This window comes from Syngnathus floridae, chromosome 13, assembly GCF_059516105.1.
Source record: "Syngnathus floridae isolate MCC-2025c chromosome 13, RoL_Sflo_1.0, whole genome shotgun sequence".
In the NCBI taxonomy this organism is placed as follows: domain Eukaryota; kingdom Metazoa; phylum Chordata; class Actinopteri; order Syngnathiformes; family Syngnathidae; genus Syngnathus; species Syngnathus floridae.
The window spans coordinates 5,491,933-5,509,540 of record NC_142425.1 but is presented as its reverse complement, the minus strand read 5'-3'; the positions used below and the strand labels follow the sequence as shown (position 1 = coordinate 5,509,540).

Genomic DNA, 17,608 nt, shown 5'->3' with positions numbered 1-17,608 from the left:
TAAAAGACTGAATCAACTGAGAAATTGAATTATTTGATTATAAAGTAACCTAATCCATGAGTTTTGGAGGCTTTGCAAGGTTTAGTCTGGATTAGTAAATCAGATCTGTTTCCATTAAATGTTGGACTCCACCAAGTACCCTATGGACAAAGTTTCTAGGTGCAGCCTAGAGGGGTCTGGTTTGTTGGCCTCAATATTGCATCGCTGCCTTTTTACAGATGATGAGGTTCGGGTAGCTTCATCAAACCACGACCAGCTTTCATTGGAGCAGTTTGCAGCTGAGTGTGATTAAGATGGGTTGTAACACAGCACCTCCAAATCTGAGACAATTGTCTTCAGTAAAAAATAAATAAGGGTATGTATCGCGGTCTTGTTCACGAGTGAGGGGAGGATGGAGTGGGATTTGGACAGGTGGATAGCTGTAGCATCTGCAAAAAAGAAGCCGAAAGGCAAAATTCTCAATCTACGACATCACCTTCACCCACTGGCATGAGATGTGGATCAAGATTCCTGACACAAGAAGCCAAAATGAGTTTCCTCCGTAGGGTGTCTGGGCTCTTCCTTAAAAATAGGTTGAGAAGCTTGATTATCCAAGAGTTGCACTGAGTATAGCCGCTGCCCCTCTGCATTGAGAGGAGTCCATGAGATGGCATGGGTATCCGATCTGGATGACTCCTGGAACCCAGGCTAATGAGGTGTTACGGCCACATCCTACCAGGAGGAGATCGGATGGATGGATGGATGGATGGATGGATGGATGGATGGATGGATGGATGGATGGATGGATGGATGGATGGATGGATGGATGGATGGATGGACGGACGGACGGACGGACGGACGGACGGACGGACGGGGTTAGCAGATATCAAACTTGCATCGTGTTGAAGAACCTAGTGTATAATATTTCCCTGTTGTTTTTAATTCTCATTCACTTTTTTCCTGTGATTGTCAAGAGACAAAGCACACCTATGTTATTTATACTGCTTGAAAGACAACAGAATCAATCAGTGGATCATAACTTGTCAAGAGCTGGAGATTGTGCAGTCTTGCCCGGTAGCTGGATGCACTAGCCTTTGGTTTGCGAGCATTCCTTAACGCTCAGTTGAAGCAATTATTCGCTTCACTTGGCAAATTTGTCCTGTATCACCAACTGAGACGACAGCCGATTTAAAAGGCACCTAACAGTTTCTCTGAAAGCCAACACATTCCTGATCGGCACTCTAATTTGTCCAATTAGGCAGCTAATGAGCTCATTTAAAGCTCAAGTGAACCTCTATAATGATGACTATAGCCAGCCAGGCAGATTTACATGGACAGGTGGTGGAAAAAGGTTAAGGTTGTCAAATGTTTGCAAAAACAAAACTGTTTGGAGGTTTTTTTTGTCTCATACACAAATCAATAAAGAATAAGATATGTTGTGCCAATGCTATAACTGCTGTCTTATTTTGAGAAAATTTCATAGTAAGGTTGTGTTGTATTTGACATATTTTACCTTCCAATACCATCTTAACCCACAGCTTTGAAAGGGGTAATGTTGGGCCACTTGGAAAGCACTCTTGCCAAAGAAAGCAACGATGTTGGAGGTGGCCCCTGCCAGCGCTGTGAAGCTTTTGTCTGGGAGTATGACAAGGTTAAAACTAAAGAACATAACCTCCCTGACGTGTCTGCTCTTGCAAAATTAGGTTTGACTGCACTGTGCGTGCGAGCAAAGAATTAATGTGAACAGCCTGGACACAAAGACAGTGTAAAATATTTTTTTAAAAATTCGCGGGCCGCATTGACTGTCAACCCAAATAAATGTATGAGCATTTCATATTATATAGAGTAAAAGCTACAAAACAAACTGACAAATAACTCGTTTTCAAATCAGACGAGTAAAAACTGGTCAAATATTTAAAAAAAAAAGATATTAAAAGTGAAGACAATTTGCAATTCTAGTAATGACACATGAATTTGATGCACAATTTGTCTTCGCGGGCCACATAAAATGATGTGGCAGGCCATATCTGGCCCCCGGGCCTTGAGTTTGTCACCTGTGCTGTAGAGAAAGGCCAGAGGGATGGATTTACCTGCATAGAACCATTGGTGTTTAATTCTAGTTTACTCCCTAAGTGTCTACAACATGACATACACGATCACTCAATATAAGTCTTACACAGGACTCATTGTCACACTTTTGAAGATGAGAAACAAGTGAGGGAAAGACCTGAATTACAATAGAGCATTTGACACAAACATATGTGCTCCTAAGAAGAAAATAAGGTGAGCCCAAAACAAGGTATCCAGCTCACGCACACGTCAACTTGCACAGTACAGTCTCGCACTCTCCTGTGCCGTCAGAAAAATGATGACACTCTCTGACCCTTACCAAGACATGCTTTGACAAACTGTGGAGGGGAAATGGGGCAAGTTGCCTCCAAATATCACACCTTTACAATGGTTCATCCTAATAGGCAGGCGGGCGGGGTGGGTTGGTTTGTGTGTTGTGTTTTGAACATACGTACATGCAAACATTGGGCTAGGCGCGACACCAACTGTGAGGCTGATCAGTTAGTTGATGAGTGACCTTCATGCAAGTTGTGAATACATGTCCAGTTAGTACACAAGTTGGTAAAATAATTGGCGATATCTTGCTCAAGCTTAAATTTTAGTTCTAGCTTTCAGCAACCTCAACACGGCTAACTCAGTGTGCAGACATTTCAGTAAGTTCAACGCCATTTTACAAATGTCATTGTAATATTAACCACAAGTGACATTATTCAACATTAGATTTATTTCAAGTAATGAAAGTAGACATGCTGCTTTCATATTATAATAGCACCAATTCATTATTTAAGCCAAAGCCAAAAAGTAAATCATTTATGGTGATACAAACCTCCGTCTGTTGTAAAAAGGCTTGCTGGTACATATGTTTTCCCATTTCTAATATGATAATATTTTCGTTTTAGGTTGTGACCTTTCCAATTGACTTTCATCATTCGTGTTTTGCTGTGAAAAAAAAAAACTGCCAGGCTACCTGTTCATCAGCAAATGGTGAAATTACCTGGACAGCGACAGCTGGTGAATGTAGAATACCATTTGACAAGTAAACATTGCAAGCAGAGATAAGCAGACTGTTGATTTGACCTTCACCAACTTATTGCAGTAAATTGCCTACTGTAGTTTTTGCTTAAAATGGGTAAGGCCACATCTCACTGAACAGCAAAGAAAGGCTTTTTCATTCGAGTTTGCTTAAGGTTGTAAAGATGATCACCAGATACACAGACAGTAATATTGTTAAGAAATGAATTACCTTCAAATGCAAGTAACGAGTATGATGTAATATATTAACTTGCCAAACACAAATTGTAACAGGACCACCCTTGGAAGAAACAAAACATTTGTGGTGATACATTTTAACAAGTTAACAGAAAATAGCAAAGATCTATTAAACTGATCAGTTTGGATTAGCAACATGAGAAGGGTATTTTGTTTGGGTGAGAAAACGCATTTTCTTTACAGCTTCCATTAATGTGTTCATTAACTGTCAACAGGACTTTAGCCAATTTCCTGCTGATTGGTGTAAAAGAACATCTCTGTGCTATTACGCCTGGAAGAGACAATAGATTCTATAATGGATTCATGTGGGAAATTGTAGAAGGCCTTCCTAGAAGTGCACTTAAGCATAAATGCCGAATGACTCGACACATCGACTCTCGTGATGTCACTCGTGACTGTACATTTCTCTTTGAGGAACACCGTCTCTGAAAAAAGTGCATGTGATGGATGTGACATTCACACCTATATTAAAATTATGTTTATGCAAGAAGTGTGTGTGAGTGTGTGCGTGTGCGTGTGTGTTGCATATGTATGAGTTTTGGGGGTGGTGGGTGGTGCATTCATTTAACAAAATGAATAGCTCTCGGACTAAATTAAATTTCAGCTTGAATTAAATGATGGGAAGTGGTCTTGATGTGTGCTAGCAGATCGCTGTGGGAGAGCAATATTGCTAAAAGGCTTTTAGTGGATTAATTTAATGTTTTCTTTTCCCTGCCTCAGTTTTTCTTCTTCCCCTGATCCAGGTACCCATAAACCTAAGCATTCCCTTTGTATTGGCATTTAGAAGCTTGAAAATGGCTGGACGCCAGCAGAGTATGCTGAATGTTGTTACTTTAGTGTAACAACAGAATGGCTAGCTTGGATTTGAAACTAATAGGTAAAGGCTATATATATGTATTTATGTATCGTCTACACATATATGAAAAAACAGTAAGAAAACATTGTAAATGTACTTTTGTTTTACAGTGGACAATCAGTTCAGTACACCAACCATTCAGCATCACATAACTCAATTCATGATGCAAACAATTTGATTTGGTAATACAGAGGCTGAATATGCACACATGAAATCATTTCAGTTGTGTTTAAAATGTGAACCACAGTGAAAAGTATAATGGAAAGTAATAACCAGGCTTGTTCTGATGACCAGGTTGCAGTAAATAAATTATGCCACCAAGAGTAATGATTCCTAATTCATCAAAAAATGATACCCTGATTACCATGATGATAATAAGGAACGTTTGGCATTGGAGCAAAGACATTTTCTTCTTCCAAGAGGGACATAACAGAACATAACTGAGAAGCACAATCTTGATGGAAGGTAACCCTGGCTTTAGGTATTGGTCTCATTAAAACCTGGTAGCACAGTGGAGGTTTTCAGTGACTTCTCAGGCCTTCCATTTTCGAATAAGCCATCCTAAAACCAGTGTGTTTTGACTGAGGGGAGGGGTTTTGTTTTGGGTATTTGACAGTGAGTGCCAACTGATACACCAAGAGTAAGAATATACTCCAAAATGACATTGCTGGGTTTGGTACCAGCTTGTAGTCTGATAAGACACTACACTTTTGTGTGGATTTTTAGAAAGTGAAGTCTAAGCCCAATTACTCCCCTTCCTCTTCATCGGCTCGACAACTATATTGACAATGTAGGAATGCCACCTTTGTCATTCAGAAAATGAATACATTGTGATGTACAGTGATTTTTTGTTTTGTTTTATTATATTCAACTGGACTGCATCAAGATGCACCTATAAGCCTTGTTCTCTGAGGAATGGTGCAATTTGCTGCACATGGAATACTTGGGCTATATTTTGATGATTGTTTGAATGATATAATAAAACAAACTCACAAGCGGTACATTTTAAAATATATTATTGAAGGTATTAAATTGCAAACACTAAATACTAATTAGACTCTTTCCTTATAATTCTAATCACAGCATATCCCTGAAAATTAGCATCCCACTGAGTTTCAATTTGAATTTATAATTAAGGACTCCCAAGTGCCACATAATGGAGTTATTATTTGCCAGACACGCATTGCATCAACAGATTAAACGTTTTATGCTATGCAGTGCAGTGATGTCATCCTTATGAGGATAATGTAATGTCTGCCCAAATTTGAGACGAACCTAAACACATCTCTTTAAGAGGTTGAAAAACGTTGTAAGACTTCACAAAAACTTTCATTTGTCATAATGCCAACTCTGGGTAAACAAACCAACCTTTTGAGTTTGCCATTCAACTTTACATGTCAAACGTAATTCATAAAAACAATTACGGTTACACATCTTCAAATACGTTTAACCCTGATCTTATGTCAGATGTCACAATCTTTGTGTTAGCCTTTTTCACCTAATTGGGAATGGCAAATTGGGAATTTGTGTTTCATATTTACAGGAAACTTGGAGACTTGTACAATTGGATAAATGTAGCTATAAACTGTTTTACAAGGTGGCAATGGTAGTTGTTCCCACCCTCACCAGATGCCTTGCAAGTTTAAAATGCACTTCTATTCTAACCAAAATATATTATTAAAATATTTCAAATAACATCTTTGGCAAACTCAAGTGTTATTAGTGGAGGTGTCACTGTCTGCCGTTTTCCCGGAAAAAAAATGTCTGTGGGCGATTAACTGAGTTCTTGCATTGTGCATTCTTGTTGTATTTTTTAATAGGCTACTTTTTATTTCTTTATTTTTCTTTTAAAAGTTGCACTTTTGACAGTGTGAATCACATTGGGTTAACTTGTGTATGAAATGCAATTCATAATTGAATTGCCTTGTCTGTGTTGAATTTGTATGTTCTTACCGTGAGGCCTTGAGTTTCCCTCAGGTACTCTGGTTTTCCCCCGCATTCCAAAAATATGCACGGTAGGTTAGGTGGGGACTGCAGATTGTCCAAAGGTGTTAATTGTTTGTGCCCTGTGATTGGCTGCCGACCAGTTCAGGATGTATCCTGCCTCTCGCCCAAAGTCAATTGGGCAAGGCTCCATCACACCCATGACCCTAGAAGAAGAGTGATGCAGAGAATAGATAAACGGATGAATCACAATTGACTGAATTCACAAGGTGCTATTTTATATTTTAATTTAATACTGTACAATTACAAATGCTATTCGTATTTTTCACCTTCAGATTTTCACGTACAAGCTTCTGTTATTACAAAGAAGCATAAAACTAATTTGGGTGTGGAAGCTCCCCCTTTAAATTTCTAGACATGAATATGAATGTGCAAGCAGGAGGAGAATAGAATGTGAGATGCAAACAATACATAGACAATTTCACCAGGAAAACTTGGGGTGGGGGGGTTGGGACGCTGTGACAAACACAAGCAGGAAAACACCATTACTAATTCAAAAGAAAAGATGATAGAGCATGACAGGAAAAAAACATTACTATGGGTAAAAAATACAGAATGAGAAGCCAAACAAAAGAGAAATGTTCAATCCCTGCAGCATTAATTCGTTAAAAATGTGACGTGTACGTTAGAGACTGAAACAGAAGCTTCCCAATATCATTGTTGCAATGCCTTGGGTCAAAGGGACAAGTGTATTTAAGAGAAAGAAACTAATGTTTAAGTGGAAAGGAGAGATAACGGAGCATGGCATAGAGAGAGCACAAAATGCCTTTGTTGGCGAGTGTATTGCAGCACACTCAAATGGCATACTTTTGTTTGCCTGGAGAAGAAAGAGGTTTCTAAATTGATGTTCACTCGGAGTGCAGCATTATTCGCTGGCAGCAACTCTGGTCATTGTTGTTTGATTATTCATCACCGCCATGAGTCATATATGATGAAAGTTTCTGACCGACAACAATTACTGTAAAATAAAATGGCCACTCTACTGGCACATAGATGATCCATACTTTTCCTTCTCAGAATTCAAGCCCTTTACTTTTCCATTTCGTCTATGGCAAAGGTTTTCCTTGACACAGTATTTGTGTTATGTTTCATATTTATACAGATATACTGCACCACAGAAAAGAGACAGCATTTCAATTACGTTTTTTCATTATATAGTATAAATAAATAAGAGAATAAAGTGTAAAGCATGTTGTGAACAGGTTTTGACGACATGTAGTGAGCAAACAAACTCAGTTGGTTTGTTAGGTTTGTTAGGAAAGTTCGGTATTTGTCATGCCGTTTGAAGCTTTGTTTTTATCTGAAATCAAGGTCAAGGGAATCAAACAGAAGCTCTTCTCAGTCAACTCATCTCTCATTTAGCTTTGCTTTTTTTTTTTTGACAGGCGACATGGCTCCCCGAGGTGCATGTATCACCACACACATAGCACTTCACACTCAAGCTCGGTATGCAGTCATTAATTGGGAGTTTAAAGTAATGGTTACACTACACATACAGTTTTACAGTTTTTATTTAATCTTTTAAATATTTAGCATTCATAACAGTCATTAATGGTTCTTCAGAACATCATTTTCATCTCCCTGGTACTTTGCATACTTTTACATGTCTATATTTTGAGTAATGATGTCTGATTTATTGAGTACTACAACTAGTATTTCAGTGCATTCCTTTCTTGAAATTGACTGTTCTCATCGCGAACCTTTCTCTTTACAGCAAGGTTTGAAGAATACATGAATACATGACCGAGACCATGTGATGAACACTTGGTGTTACTTTCAGAAATATGTTTCTCAGAATGAGCTGTCATGAGCCAGATGGCCCCTGGGCTGCAAGTTTGAGACCTTTAAAGCTTCACTGTAAAGCATTTTATATCTAGCGATCGATGGATTGATAAAATTTTTTTTTACCCGATTGGTTTCACTTCAGTCAGCATAGTAGGGAGCAACTGTGTGGGGAAGAGAAGAAATAATAACATATCAATCTGGAAGTTATTGTCACTCACATTACAAAAGGAAAATACATGTCCAAATATATTTAAATGAAACTGCTAACAAATGCTGCATCTATCGTAGATGAAAGTCAAAACTGGTTGGGCACTACGTACATATAAAAAGGTAACGGATTTCTTTTCTCCTAGAAACAATGTGTTGACTGTAACACGTCATTTCAAGAAAATGTTTCTTATAAAAAATGTTGCACGTTAGATACCATGTGAAGCAGGCCAAACATTCTGTTAGAATAGTTCATATGAAAAAAATAATAAAAGCCAATAAATACATATTTATGTTGTGTTGCAAGTGTGATCGTTTCAAATCTGCGTGAAAATATCTCACTGGGGATATATATATAGTAAGTGGAGGAGGCGGCTTTCCAGACATGAGGCTGGTTTGCACTACTGGACAACAAACCGTTAAAAAGCCTTTGAACCAACAGGGAAGTAGAGAAATAAAAGTGACAGCCATTTGGGATGAGCCCTCTGCACTGAGGTCTCACATAAACCCTCTGGTCACTCCTGAAGCATTTATGTTTTGCTTGCAAATAAAGCTGACCTTACAACACAATGTGGACAGCCCAGGGTTGGCCTCTGGGGTGAGGGAAGATATGTTTTGAGTGTCCTTGTCACAAATGACTAGAAAAAGGCTGTAAAATGTTAGAATTAAAGTTCAAAATATATTCTTGGAGGCGATGATGTCATAAACAGTCGAGGTTGTAAGTGCATCTGCCTCTACTAGCTGCCAACAAGGGCAGACTCACTTATACAGAAACATACCCATTAGCAGTATTGTATTCAGATTACTGTGTGGGAATTTTTCAAGTATTTTTCAAATTATTTATTTGCATCCCTGCATCCAAGGGCATCAATAAAGGCATCTTGCGGTTAAAAGTTAGGTTGTGACTTTCTAATTTAGAACATCTAAAATGTAAAAAAAAAATAAAAAATTAGATCACATTCACTGCTTGTCCATTTCTGGCCACTTCGTCCACCAACGCCCCTTCTTTTCTTTAAAACAATATGGCGGCTGATTTTGGCCTCAGCAATGCATAAATTAATTGGACAAGCTCGGCAGATGTGATCAGGTCACCTGCAATGGCTGGCTAACATGAAAATGAAGGCTGGCATTGGCTGAGCGAGCACCGAGCCCGTCACGAAGCGGGCAGCTGGTCCAACTTGGATGTTCAACCTGTTCACAGTAAGTATTGTCGACAACATCGACTGCAATGTTCTTTATTATAAATATTACATGAGCCACGCTTAGACGGCTGATATTTGTAAGATATATGGTCCCTCATTGCTAAGGGGCATTCTCCAGATGCCAAATATATTTCATGTGAACAGATGGAAATTTCCAAGGAGAAATAGAGTGAGCGTGAGAGGTAGATGGGATGGTTTAGTGTGCATATTTGTGGGTGCATGTGTGAAAAATATCAAACTGTTAATGAGTATACAGCATAGTTTTATTTGTGCTCTCTGCTATACACTATATTGTGCTAATAGAGTGGAAATTGCTTGCTTGCTCTACTTGGATGATTCTTTGAGTTATCCTCTATTCTTCAATGGCCCAACAGGCTACAGGACTGTGACTAATGCCTACAGGGGGTCAAGTTTAATGTCTTTCTTTCATGTTGCGTCATGTAAGAAGGAGAGGGCACAGAGAAAGGTGAGGGAGTTTTCATTTGGCGGATTTTTTATTTGGCTGACAGAGATTACCTGACCCCCACACCCCATAATGAGAGACAGAGAACGAGGACCTGAGTCACACGAGGCACAAAGTATTGCAGGTGGACTGACTTAAAACGCAGGCCTTTTAGTCATTAATGGAGATAATCTACTTTGGGTTTAAAGCACTCGCAGCAATATCACCTTCTTCGAACCGCATGATTATAAAGAATGGGCTGGCAAGGCTTGCTGAAGGAATCAAAGTTCTATGATGACAAAAAACAGTTGAAGTTTGACATTATCCATCCATCCAACCATTTTCTACATTAATTACTTCATTTATTATTTTATGTATGTTGCAATGCAAATTCAAATTTCAATGCAATTTTAGATGTCATACAAGTAAGAGGAAGAAAGTCAAGGAAAGTAGGGAAATAGGGAAATTCCTGCATACATGCATGATGGCATATGTATACTGTCAAAGTTATACAGTGTATAAGCCTAGTAATTTATGTGTATTTTTGTATAGCTGCTTTAAACATGCAATGCTGTATTTTTTTGCAGACTTGGCTTCTGAATACTGTATATTTGGGGGATTTGTCATGAGAGGAGAGAGGTGGGATTGAGGAACCAAGTGCAGGAAAGCGAGCCAGGAATACAGTTTTTGGTAGTTTACTATTAAGCAAACAAAAAGCAAAACTAAGTAGCAACATACTGAAAAAAAAAATCCAAAATAAGAAGGGCCTATGTAAACAAAAACGAGGAAAACGGCTGGTAACATGGAGTGGTTAACAAACAGTGACAATACAATGTGACTGGTGCACACAATGAACAGACAAGGATGAAAGGAAGCAGGAAACTAAATACAAGCTGATGTACGGAAGCGTGGCACTGCCAATGCGGAGTAAAATCTTGTTGACTGGCAAATACATTTGAACGTACCGTATTTTCAGGACTATAAGTTGCAGTTTTTGTCATAGTTTGGCCGGTGGTGCGACTTGTACTCAGGAGCGAATTATGTGTGAAATTATTAACACATTATATCATTTCATATGTTATTTTCACACTAAACCGCATGAGGGCGCTTTCGGCCTGTGGACTAATTGTAACTGCAAATGACGATGAGTCTGACGTAAGTGACGTAGAAGAGTAAGCGCCGCATCTTATCCCTCCAGAGTTAGCAGCGTTGTTCAAAAGTGACACAGAGGCTGAAGATTTCATTGGATTTAGTGATTTGGAGTGACACGGGGGGTTTGGTAAATTTGTTAGCATGTTATTTATGCTATATATCTGAATAACTCTTAATATGTTACGTCAGGCACGTTCTTAGTTTGTTGGTTATGTGTTATGTAATGTTAGCATCTCGTACAATTATTCAGCCTGTTGTTTTTATTTTAGATTGCCTTTCAAGATGACATGTCTGTTCTTGGTGTTGGATTTTATCAAATAAATTTTCCCCAAAAATGTGACTTATACTTCAGTGCGACTTATATATGTCTAGCTTCTTAATTATGCATTTTATGGCTGGTGCGACTTATAGTCCGGAAAATACGGTACTTGCAAATACGAATCTACATGGAACTAAATGCTACAAACGTAGCATTTTTCTCATAATGCCATGGGTATTGACTTGTACATGCACAGGTAAAAACTCTATTTTGTTGAAGCATTTGCCCAACAATATACCATCATGCTCAAAAATTAAGTAAGCAAAATGGTTCATTGGTAATTTTATGGTTTTATTGTGGCTGCAGTGCATGTTTTTCCTTCTGCATTTCTTCCCTTAATGGAATGGGCTATTTACTTACACATAAGCATATCCATGTATTTATACTATGTAGTAAACCTGTCTCTGCCTTTTGCCATTCATAAAAAGATATAAGTCATAGCTTCCTGCATTTATAAAAGATGTGTGTGTCATTAAACAGGCCTGGATTTCACAACCAGCAAGTAAATTTGTGGGTGTATTGAAACAAGATCATTGTTTCAGTATTTATACTTTTTGTGACATTTTGTTTGGTGGTGCGGCGTGATATTTTTCTTTGGGTGCCTTGGCTCAATAAAGGTTGGGAAATGCTGCTCTAATCAATACGAGTGCAGTGCAGGTAATGTATTTTTCAGACTGGTGTTGCAGTCCATGGTGTCATCTGTTGTTCTATTCGGCCCCAATTACTATTATCTTATATCCAATATTATGTAGACAAGAGCATCACTCATATCTGAATTAATAATCAACTGCAAATACTTCATGACATGCATATTCACCTTTCTAGCTGGCTCACTGAGAATCAGATGTGGTTTTATTTTCATCCGAGGGAATTTGGCTCCGTAGCCTTTCCGTGACACCAGTATAGCATTACTACTGCTTTCCTATTACAGCATGCAGCAATACCAAAATGAAATGTACACAACACGATATTTGTCAGCACGTAGTACACATATGCACACAGAATTCCTGTTCGACTGCTTAATAAACACACAGAAGGAGAGATATTCATAGCATTTGGGGAGCTGCTGACACTCGGGTGTTTAAGGCTGATAAGCAAACCCCCCTTTCTATTTCTCTGTCTCTCATCTCAAGAGATGGAAGCAGACCTCTGCTACAAGACCCGGTGGAATCACGTACAGGAGCAATGAATACCTAAATATCTGGAGAGAATAGCACACAAAAGCAGACACATCGAATATTGGACAGCCAGTGAAGAGGATGAAGGAGCCCATGGAGATTCCTATCAGTCCTGGCTCATGTAAAAAGAGAGTGAGGGAGGGAAAGCAAGGCTGTGGACATGTTACTGTTTAAGCCTGGTTTGTAGGATAAGCTGTTTGTACAACATCAGACGGGGTTTCCATTTCTCGCTTTTTAGTCATGCTGTATTTAGTGGGTCAGAGCCATGTAAGTGCTTATGTACCCAGTGACCATGCCAAGGTGGGAACATAACATGGAGCAACAGGTCTCATATAATGTAACAGCCATGTGCTTTTCAAAAGTAGCTTTGGTCATTACAGCCGACACTGACACCGTGTCTGATGTAAAAAGATTGAAAAGCAGGTTGAAAAGCAAGTGCCAACTGAGGCATCTGCGGAGCTTTACACATCTCAAAAAACAAGGAGTCCATTTCAGGGATATAGTAATTTGTCAGTGGTCTTACCTCTTACATACCCTCTTTTGACACTCATCTTTGAGGCATTGTCTACATATACTTATAGTAAAATATCATTTTCAAGTTCCAAAAATATCTTGTCAAAAAAGGTAATACCTAAACTTTTTAAGAATCCAGAGAAAAAAAATGGTGAAGGTCAACTGTGATAAGAATAAATCAGGACTTAAACACATTGAACAGTCTTCTGATAATTCAGCTAACATCGATGATGTGTGTCTCACAAAAAACTACTTCAAACTTTTGACTTCACTGTACTGGGACAATGGATCTGGCTACAACAGACACCCAAGCTCAGCATTTGAAGGCACGGAAACATCAAGATGGCTGTGGTGATGGAGCTGATGAAGGGTAAGCAAAAGAAGAGGGCAGAGAAGGCTGGCAAAATGCATCACGACTGCAGGGGAGGTTACTTCGAAGGGAAAAAAAAAAGCTAGATTTGAAAATAATAGTTATAAGTCTGAGACACCGTCTTGTGTTTTTTAAATCAATTTAAAAAAATAAAAAAATGGAATTTTTATATGGAATCGTGATGTTCATGTACAGTATGTTACAATTCCTGCAAAGGGTGCTGTGTATTTTCATGTTGCAAATGTTTCTCAGGTCAAGATACGGAACAAATCTGCAGATAACTTTTTTTTATTTTTTTTAACAAAATGAGTCTCCACATAAACACAAAAAAGGATTTGAGCATCAAGGCATACATGCTACTCTATGTTTGTTTCCGTACTATCAAAAACAATAATAAAAACATTGGACTAGACGGAGAAGCTTTCTAGCCCCCACTCAACTGTTGTCATGACAACAAAGATGGGAAGAGACAGAAATAGGGCTTGCACATTCTAAAGAACCTTGGACAGAATTAAATAAAGGATGGTTACATCCCAACTGTCCAGCACTTGTGTGCCATTGGACCGCCCTACATTGCTATTTTGGTCTGAACTCGAATTCCTTTTGATCCAAGAATTATTCCTAGAATATCTTTTTAAATGCGATTTTTTACCAGTAAAAATAATGATTTTTTTTCTTTCAAACTAAAGCATGGACCAGCAGATTTAATGCAATGATTTTAGTTTGTGCAACCTAATAATGACACGTAACACAGGCAAACTGCACAGCATCGTTCCAGTGCAGGTTTACAGCAGCTACAATTGTAAAACAAACAAAAAAAGTAATATTTGCAGGATTTGCGAGCCCCCTGCTGATGACAGATTTAAAGATATTACATGGTGCACGGCCCTGTATATACAGTATGTTTGTTGAGACAAAGAAACATGCAGGATCCTGGCTAATATTTCCGCCAACAAATGTGAAGGACAGCTAGAGAACACACCTGGGGGCAACCCTCATAAGTACAAATTGTATGTTAGCACTAAGGCCTAAGCATTACCCAGCTCCAAACAGCAAAGCATCTCCTTTGTTGTTGGCCGATTTCTGCTGGGAATTGCCTTCTTACTCTGGTTCAGCTGGCAGTGCAGCTAATGGAGGAAATGGGGATGAGCTGGAAGGCTCATTGACAGCCTGTAAGGGCTGGGCACAAAAAACACTGCTTAGTCCACCTCACATTTATATCCGGCAGTACTCGAGAAGCAGCGTGCTCAAATACAATGCTCAAATGTTTATTGTAAAGGGGATAGGTGTGCATGCATGAACGACAGAGCCCAGGACATCGTTCCAAAACTACTTATGTATGGACACGCAGTGGCAGCACTAGGTTAAACTGTATGGAAAATATTGATGAAGTGTGCTCCAAGGGGCCGTAATGCTGTCATGTCACAATCAATAATTCAAGCAATATTTATTATTCTTTTTGCTGTCTGCCTAGCTCTGAATGTAGGCCCTTCCAAATGATAATTTTTGTCTCTATTTCCAACAAAACAATGCATTACCACAACTGTGCAAAAATGACATTTGTTGTGAGGAAGGAAAATATTCGAACCCAATAACCCCCCCCTCCCTTAAATTTTGTGGAAAGTTAAAAAGCATATTAACTGTAGCTCTGAATATATCCATACAGTATGTTTATGACTTGTCGGCATTCGACTGTGTCTCACTTTCTTAAAACAAGGAACTGTGAATGTGCCGTGAAATTCCACTCAATTGCTGAAAGAAATGTCTGCATCTGTCAACCAATCAGATAACATTGATCCCACAGCGGCCTGCAGTTTGGAGCAGGTTGAAAACATTTCTGTAGAATTCTTCCATTGTAACTGCCCAGCCTAAAAAAAATGTAACAAAAAGGCAACTACACAGGGCAGGATAGGGCTGTTTTGGGGTCGAACAGGTACAATGGAAAATGGGCTTATGTATCTGACCTCTGGCCATAACCCCAGCAAAAGAAATATAAGTGAGGGCTCACTTCTTTTCCTATATTGAGGGGCAAGTCATTGTTTAAGTCACAGCAATGGGAAAGGTGAAGCGTTTGTTGGTGTGGAACCAATTATTTGGCCTGTAGAGGAAACGCCAGTTGGATTCGGACTGGCTGCGTCGCAGTTTAAACACGAGGCTCACAAAGTGTCAAGGGTTGACCTATAACAATGTAAGTCTGCTAAGTGGTTGCTGAACGCCTGGAAGGTGAACTGATGAGAATGATGTGCCAGATGGGGAGTCATCTGCTCACAGGAAGACAACACAGCCAGCCATCGTTCAACTGCCTTGTTAGTCTCTATCATGGCAAGAGTAGAAATGTTGTCATTTGGAGATGGTGGACGAATGAGGCCACACAAGGTCCGCCCACCTGGCATCATGGCACGATGTGCTGATCTCCATATCATGCAATGCAATTAGTACCCTGACAGTAGAAGTACAGGCCAGTTTCAGGGAAACACAGAAATCAAAGTGTACAAGACTGAACTCAACCATATCACAAATGTATTCCTTGTTTCATGTATGAGATAGTTTTGCACGTTAATGTGTGCTTCAGCAATAAACCATAAGGTGAAAAAGTATGAGTTGTAATTGACTGCTTTGGCCATAATTATTGAGACCCATGGTCTTTGCTAAAGAGCACATGGACAAAATCTAGGCTTGTTTTCCAGTTCGCAACCATTTGGCATGACGCAATGAAGTTCCATCTAATTTGATTCACTTCAATGTTATTTATATTGCACCAAATCACAACAGAAGTTGTCTCGAGGTACTTTACACATTGAGCAGATTGACGACTCTTCTAGTTTCAGTTAAAAGAAGAAAAAAAACATGATAAACTCACAGCTGACACAGATTCAAAAGAAGACAACTCTCGGTCAAATAGCAAAAGCCGGAAGGAGAATGTGCAGTATACAGGCTGGTCTGATGAGAATCAAAGTGTGGTAACATTAGGTTATTAACACTGCCTTTTTTAGGTATTTCAGTCATTTCACGTGGCATTCGAAGATCCTTGAGATTCACGAGAACAATATGATTAGAATCTGAATGACTTTGCATTTCAGAAAAGATCATTAACCTTGGCTGCATGGAGAGTCAGTCAGTCACCGTAAATAAAACATTTAACTTATGATGACTTATGACTCTTTGACTTATGATGATGAAACCTCACACAAAAAGTAAGAGAAGTTAAAATGGTAGCGTTAGATGGGGATTTGAAATGAAGGTAAATTTAACGCATGCATCCACTTCATTAACCCTGTGCAGATCTGAAACGATCAGGGAACATTCAAGACGCACTCAACCATCCTTAAAATATGCCCTCCGCCCGTGAATCTCCTCCAAACGGCTTGTCCAGTAATACGCTTGTGTTCAACAATAACATTGGGAAATTGGTATTCATTGCCTGTGTACACAAAATCAAATCATTATCTTATTTAAATCAAAGTATCAAGGGATCTCTATGCCGAAAGGGTAGGATTTAAATAGCTCCAGGCAAATAAGGACCCTGGTTACGACATGGGAACCTATCATGACTCTTTTGGGATGTCTCTCACAGCCACCCCTTCAGCATTTCAACTCAGCATGCCAAGCTTGATAGCCATGGGGCCACAGTGAGAGCCCTGGGGGGTGAATATGGAGGACCTTTTGCACAGTTTTATCGGTGCCCCCTTCACAGCAGTGTCTTGCAAAGTGGTGACAGTGCTCACCTGTGCTACTTAATCAGAGACTGTTTAATGGTCTACAGCCCATGAAAAAACACCAATTAATTAGCAGCTTTAAGGGTTCCAAGCATGCTGAGTCTGTGCCAGTGTGCTGCCAATCTCATAAATAAATGAAACGTTTATCACATGAAAAGAGTCATTAAGCAGCACTGACAGCACAATCTGACTCCTGATTGACTTGTTTCTAAAAGTGATATGGAAATATCCCAACTAAATAATGATTGGTAACTTTAGAAGGTCATGTGTGAGTTGAAGATACTCATTTATTGAATCTTACGCCTGTGTATTTATTATTTAATTCCAATCAGTCAATATTCTGTATTGCAATGCACCCAAACATGATAAAGACTTGAAATGACCAAAATTCACCAAGACCTGTTATTTGCTGAAAATCTTGGCTTTTGCCCTCAAGGTTATTAACTTGGCGCCATCTGGCAGATTGGAAGGTGTTGTTCTTAGGTTCAATTCATAGATCGTGTTCTATTGTCTGCGTTTCAGATGTTTTAGGGGTGATCATTGTAC

At 39.1% G+C, this 17,608-nt stretch overlaps 1 long non-coding RNA gene across 5 annotated transcripts in view; it reads right to left on the bottom strand.

The window, feature by feature from the left end:
• LOC148388298 (uncharacterized) overlaps positions 1 to 17,608 on the bottom strand; it is a 154,410-nt gene that overhangs the window by 37,573 nt on the left and 99,229 nt on the right. For all 5 annotated transcript variants that reach the window (XR_015862135.1, XR_015862134.1, XR_015862137.1 and 2 more), the window contains one exon: positions 6,128 to 6,324. This is a non-coding gene — a long non-coding RNA (uncharacterized LOC148388298). The remainder of the gene's footprint in view (positions 1 to 6,127; positions 6,325 to 17,608) is intronic.